Source organism: Macrobrachium rosenbergii, chromosome 31 (assembly GCF_040412425.1).
Source record: "Macrobrachium rosenbergii isolate ZJJX-2024 chromosome 31, ASM4041242v1, whole genome shotgun sequence".
NCBI lineage: Eukaryota > Metazoa > Arthropoda > Malacostraca > Decapoda > Palaemonidae > Macrobrachium > Macrobrachium rosenbergii.
Window position 1 is genome coordinate 13,292,884 of NC_089771.1, and position 7,500 is coordinate 13,300,383.

The following is a 7,500-nucleotide window of genomic DNA, read 5'->3' on the forward strand; positions in this document are numbered from 1 at the left end:
AAAAATAAAAGCTTGCTAGACCAAAGCTCCAAGTGATAGTCTTAGAACACGAAATATCTTTTTAATATAATCTTTCCAATACTGCACTTTTCCATGTACAGTACTACTATATTCCTAAGTACTGTAATTTTTGCTGACTGTAATCTCTAAGTACTGGTTAGTAGCCCAGAAAACGCCTTTCCTATTTGCCGAAATAACGATATTGTTATTTCCTTATGCACTTTATACCTCCGTTCAGGTTTCTGACCATGAAATGACTCGTAAGCAAATGCCGTAATGCCACTCTACCTACGAGGGACGCGGGAACTCTTGTTTCAAGTCTTTCCATTACGTGAGCAGTCTGGGACATCTGTTATTTGAAGTGGCCAGCGAGAAATGGCACGATAAATAGCAATGCCTCTCTCGTACCCACGTACGTCACTCAGGCAGGGTTCCACGGTTTCGAGGTTTCCTCCTTATCTTGTGCTTTTTTAGTTCTTGTTTTCTTCACTTTCTAAAAAATGAGTTAGTTTGCACTCTTAACATTTCATAGATATCTTCATAACAGAACCAATTCGCCACTAAATGGTAGTATTAACTCAATGAAAGAGATTACAAAAATAAATGTTAATTTTGTTTCCTTTTATAGCTGAAGAGTTGCTTCATGTGATAAATGTCATTATTTATTAGACTTAGAAACTAAAAGTATTAGTAATGCGTAGAAGATCATTTCATTTGTGCTATAATAGAGTACTTTTGCATTTTGTCTGGCTTAAACTATCGTATAATAACGTGTAAGACCTAACATAGAAATTTTACAATTTATTTAATAGTTCCAAATCTTTGGAAGACGTAAATTGTACTTTTCATCAGATAATCTGAGTCTAAAAGTTGTTTAATTTCTAAAGTTCTGATATTTCAGTCCCGCTCCATGAAGACTATTTCATAAATTTGTCGCAAATCGTAAAATAAATGAAGAATGCTGAAGGATATTGAACCTCACCAAAAAAAAAAAAAAGAAAAGTCGTTAGAAATAACTGCATACCTAATGGTCAAATCAGTGTACATTTTAACAGCTACCTTTCTACAATGTTCATAAATTATTGTTTTATTGCCATTGGCAGAAAGGTGTCCATGACAAAAGTACATCTACTAGTACTGAAGTCAGTCTTATCAACAGGAATATAACTACTAAGAAATCACGTAAGATCTCAAGAATAATAGACAGCAAAATGATACGTATAACAAGACATCAAAAATGGATGACCCGCCATTACAGTGAAAATCAATGGCATCCACACGAAGGGTGAGAGAGATGAATAATTTGACTTTCCTCACTTTAGCAATAAATGGAGTCCTTTGTATTCAATGATATCACTTCTTTAATGTAAACAAAGAACTTGGGATAAAGGAGAGGAAAAAATCTAAGAATTCTAAAATATACCATATATATATATATATATATATATATATATATATATATATATATATATATATATATATATATATATATATATATATATATATATATATATATGTGTGTAAAAAGTGCACACACACCACACACACACACACACACACACACACACACACACACACACACATATACATATATATATATATATATATATATATATATATATATGTGTGTATATATATATACATATATACATATATATTGCATGCAGCCTAATGATACAAATTTGTATATATCAGCAAAAGTAAGGAATGCATTATATGCTAATATCATGAGCCAGCATAATTGTTTGACCTAGTTCCCGAATATATGATATTCGTTTATAGATATACTCAACCGTGGAAATGCATTCCAATTTAATTAGAGTTATTTAAGTGGAGTGCATGATACATGATATAGCATTACTGTAGGATATAACACGAGAAAAAAGTGTTGATAAAGGTGGTGCACTGTTATATGGAAATAAAAAATATATTCAGAAGTTGCTGTGATTTTAACCAGTTGCTGAATCTTTGGTATTTGGTCGTTCTTGTTCTTTACTCAACATAAAAAACATAAATATTATTTTCGTGGTATATGTAGGCAACATGGTAAAACAAAGGAATGGATAACTGTTCGAAAGTAGTTGTTCAACAAAACTGACAATTATTAAACTCATTTTGGTGAGAAGTGGTTTCATGATGAATAATACCCTCTCAGAATTGAACATGATTCTCAGGTACAACCTGATGGCGTTGGCAATATATGATGTTATTACAACTCCAAAAATTTCGGAATAATTTTTATTACCAGTTAAAATCTTTGTTCGACTATTTCCTGTCTTTATGGCATAGATATACCTTATCTATTTATTTACAAGTTTATCAGTTTATTTATTTATTTAAAAACTCATACTACATTATTACATCACTTACTTTATTATTTTCCTGTTAATCCTGTAGGACTTGAAGAAGAGAGCATAAAACTAAAACTCTCTCTCTCTCTCTCTCTCTCTCTCTCTCTCTCTCTCTCTTATCCACTCCACTGACACTTGAGGAGCTTTTAACTGGTTCCTGTGTTATGCTTCGAAAGTTACGGATGCACTTTCGCCAAGGAAGCTTTCGTCTCCTAATTTGTTGTGGGACTTCCTCCCTCTGGTAAGAAATGCGTCTTGGAACTTCGTCCTCTTCCGGTTAAGCCAGAATAAATAGGACGTACAGACGTATATTCAGAGTTTTATGATCACACTCTACTTAGGTATTATGAAAAGGAGAGAAAGTTGGTTTTTAAAGATATGAAAATGGTTACGTTTCATCCAGTCTTGAATGAACTCAGGTAATCAGACATTTAAGGAGGAAGTTTCTCCAAAATTATCATTACATCTTCTTCGTTTTAACGTGCTTTTATACCCATTTTTATATGGGGTAAGCACGGTGCCTAGGCTCACCAATAGTACTTCTAACCCTCCTACACACGCTGCACTCTAAATCATTTACCTTTAACTTACACATACTCCCAAACCTCATCAATATTAAGCCTTTCTTTTCTAGCAAGCACTTTCTCTGTCTTCTTTCTCAAATACTTTTATCCATCCTTTCACTTTACTTTCATAACACTTCTACGTATATTCACATTTCTCACTTTATAAGACAAACAGTACAGTATAACCTCTTCGATTCACTTCACTTCCATAAAGGAGAGGCGGCTTAACATTCCCTCCTTGGGTCCATTAAGAATTTAAGTCATTCCTTAATTTTTTTCAGCTCATTCTGCTAACTATTTTATATTTTTTGTTTCATTATTCTGTGACACTTGTTTTCTTGTCTTACCATCTTCCGGTAGATTTGCTAACAAATATCTTGAGAAATCAAATGCTACTCTTATCGACCAGTTATATAAATAAACAATAAACAAATGCATATCCCCGTGAGCAAACAAATGCCTCAGTATACATATAAACGAAGGCTTATCTTAAGACGTCAGAACATAAACAAAAAAGAACTAGAATTTCTTTTCTTTTCAAGAATGTCATTTTCAGACAACAAAGGCAAAAAGAAGACACACTCACTAACAATTATCTGTCACTTAGCGGAGGGAGGTACAGACAAGACGAGACCAGCGAGAGAACGCTTCTGAGTTGAGTGACGCATAAAAAAGGAAGCTATCAAACACTCAGGGCTTCGTTCATGCAGACACACTTATGCTAACGACTGCCAGAGACAATTTCCATTGTTCTTGACGTCGCTCGAAAGTTTTTAACAACGCCTGGGCTTCATTTGAAGTTACCTTGTCTTAGCTCTTCTCGGTATCTCAGGTCCAGAGAGAGAGAGAGAGAGAGAGAGAGAGAGAGAGAGAGAGAAATGGGTGGGGGTGGGGGTAGGGGTGGGTAAGTAGTGCACTCTTCTCTCACAAAGAGACAAAGGTAATTTGAGATATCTGTTGGGAAGATGTGGGGCGCGCTCATATGTCTTTGATTCAGGCGATGTTCAACGAACCATGCTGCTGGCATTTTTGCGTTTGATGACATTAAGTTTGACTTTAAAGGAATACCTATCACTAAAGCAAAAGACGACAGAGTATTCTTCTACTTTATAGAATTACTTTACAGAAGATGTACTGTGTTGCAACATGCATTAAGGACATGTGTCATATGCCATGAGCCTCTATATTTACCTTTATAACTGGACTTGGTCTGTCGCATTTAGATTAATAATATTCCGATTTATGGTGGTGATATTAAAATGGCAATTCCCAAATAATCTCTTACGATGATCATGCATTTTTCTTATAGAATATCTTTTGTTTAAAACGAGAAAAGAAACAAAAAACTAGAAGTATACTCAATTCTTTTCACTCGTGCAAGTTATTTTTTGAAATATATTTCTATCAACTTTGTTTTATTTTCTATATTATTTATTAGTTTATACTATGTAATTTTTTCCTTACTAAATTAAATGACCATATAATTACGTAGTTAAAAATCACGAAAAATATATATGCATGTTTATAAGAACCTAAAATTTTATTCATAAACAGGATCGAAAAATAATTTTAATATTAACTAAAAAAAACATTTAATATCCATACATCGTTTTTAGCTGAAAATTTTCGCCTTAAATTTGGGAAGAGCTAAGTCCGCTAAAATAGTTAAACAAAATATTTTAAATTCAACTCCAAACTCTCTCTCTCTCTCTCTCTCTCTTTTAAATTCTCTCTCTCTCTCTCTCTCTCTCTCTCTCAGAGTCAAAAGAGAAAAAAAGGCACCCTCCAACTCTGTAGCTCAACTGTCTGAATGAAAGCAAGGAGACGATCTCGCCTCCTCCTAACCGTTTTCTGCCAGCCATCTCTGACCTTTATGAACGTTTATGGCAAGCGGGAGTGCAGGACGTGAAGTGATCTCATTCTCTATTCCTCTCAGTGTCTCTAGATGGCCCAAGATACTGAAAGGGGATGGGACTTCGTGTAAATTTCGGAGCCTGTTAAAACTTTGTTGAGGGTCTAAAACACCAGAAACTGTGCCTGGCAGTCGTTAGATTACCACTTTGTTTGTTTATTTATTTATTTTGTGGGCCAAAGGGTGCCAAACGTGCCTAAAGGATTTGTTTGCACAATACTTGGCACAGAGTGAAAATGCATTTTGTTCCCTTTTAGAAATTTCATATCAAAATATCTTCCTTCTCTCTAAATTGAATTTTTTGAGGATTAAAAGGAAAAATCTCCTGACAATATGAACAATGCACTTAATTCCTCTTAAAATGTACGTTGGGTACAGCTAATAACCGTAAATTTACATAATAATATCAAAAAATCATCAAAAATTTCCCTGCCTCCCATGCTTACTCTTTTGTCAAAATCATTTCCACCAAACGGGGTCCCTAGTTAATAAGACCCACCCATAATCTTTTATTTCCGAAGGCAGGCTTCACCCAAATATAAATGTTAAGGACTGCGCACTTGGAAGGATCTCCAGCAAAAGGATCGTTCTTGTCCTTTGTGCTTCTTGTTGGAAAAGTCTTGAGAAGAAGAGGTCTGTGATTCTAGTCTCTATAAAAAGGATGAATAAAATATCTGTTTACAAATTATTTTCATTCGAATCCTGGAATTTTTCCTGCCTGAATTCTTTTGTTTATATTGTTACCATTTTCTCTAGACTTTCCCAAAGATGCTGAGCCTGTCCTCATAATTATATTAAAACGCCTTATATTATTCTTTATTTAAGTCAGAGACAAAATACTTCCCTTTATTCTTTCTTTCATTTTGTCTTAAAAATTTTTCTCCTTGCTTCTTTTGTTTGGCGCTTTCTCTCGGTTACACTTTGCTCAGCGATAGGACCTCTGCAAGAAATTTAATTTAACTTTTAGCACTGTTTCTTGCTGGACAAAAACGGGGAGAGAGAGAGAGAGAGAGAGAGAGAGAGAGAGAGAGAGAGAGAGAGAGAGAGAGAGAGATTAGAACACCATCATTGAAAGTGGGTTAGAGAGAGAGAGAGAGAGTGAGACAGAGAAACAGAGATTAGGATAACATCAGTGAAAGTGGAATAGAAATAAGACAATGATAATTTAGGTACAATAGTAACAAAACGGTGTTTTTGTTTCCCTGAACGGGTGATCATTAGAAATGATTAGAAATTAATAACTGAACAAGCTACCTGGAAATGATTAAATATCGTAAAGACAAGAGATGATTATTATTATGAAGAATATTCACAATATCACTGTTGAAACTCACATCATCAAACATCAGACATCAAATTACGACAGCCATCATTCCCATTAAAGTCGAGATCATTTCAAAATAGCTTCCGGATCTGCTTATAGATGACCTCTATTACAGAACTCCACTGCCATAATGAGAACAATATCGGAATGGTTCCGCTAAGACCGAAATCGGATCCCCATCAAGCGATATCATTCTATCATTCAGTGGAATGGCATTACTTCTCGGGGGAAAGGAAGTAATGGAATCATTTCCATGACAATTCCTGGGTAAAGCGAGAGCACTGAGGAGGTTAAGCAAAGAGCCATTTCAAGAACAATGCAGGTCAGAGTAGTTCGTTGTTGACTGGATAGATGGCGCAGTGTTGAGAGTCACTGAAACGTTCCCAAAACGTTTCCAATGAGTGGACAGAGTTCTCGCCCGTTTAAAACCAAAGTTAAATATATTTGCCCATTTATCCCAATCTGTCTTTCAGCTCAAAACAAACAGAAAGCATATCAGTGATAACATTACCATTTACAGGTACAGGGCACAAATGAAACCATTTTTATTGAAACGTTTCTGAATACCAGCAAATACACCACATGACCACAAATACTATCTAACGAATATACAAAGTGACTATTACTCGTCAGACCAATTGCAACCACTCCGTTATACCGTAGTGGGTTGATGAAGGATGACATAAAGGCTATTCTCGCCTATTTACGGGTCGTGAGAACATAAATTTACCAGCATTGTAGTCTCGGATGTGACTGGATGTTGCATAAAAGAGAATACATTTATATCAGTTGATTTGAATATGCTAATTAAAAATATGTTGTGTCTGGTTTAACTACAGGATCGTAGAGTTATTGTTGATGTAACACTTGTAGAGTCACTGATAACGTAATATTTCTAGAGTCAGTGTCAGAGAAACAGACAAAAGACACTGATCGCAGACCTGTCTTCGGCTGAACTATCTCATGAGCAGGGATGATCTTGTTTGACAGAACCGAGTCACTGATGATTGTCAGAGATATCTGTTGAGTTATCCACAAACTACTGGCTTTGCGTCTGAGATTTGGCTTTCTACCCTTACATTTACCATTGAGAGAGACAACTTTATAACTTACGCAGTTCCTTGATGATTACAATTTATTAAGCAGGAAGCCAATGTGTTATTTTCCCTATTCTGATAAATACTTCATGTTTTACAACTCCAGTTGCATCTACAATAATATGTGCTCTGTTCATTCTATTAGAAAGTTACACATGTAAATGAAGCAAGGCTCATTTGCAGGTATATGGTTACCTTTTTAAAAGACTTTTCGTGGCCAAGCAGATACTGACAGAAAAAATTACTGAGA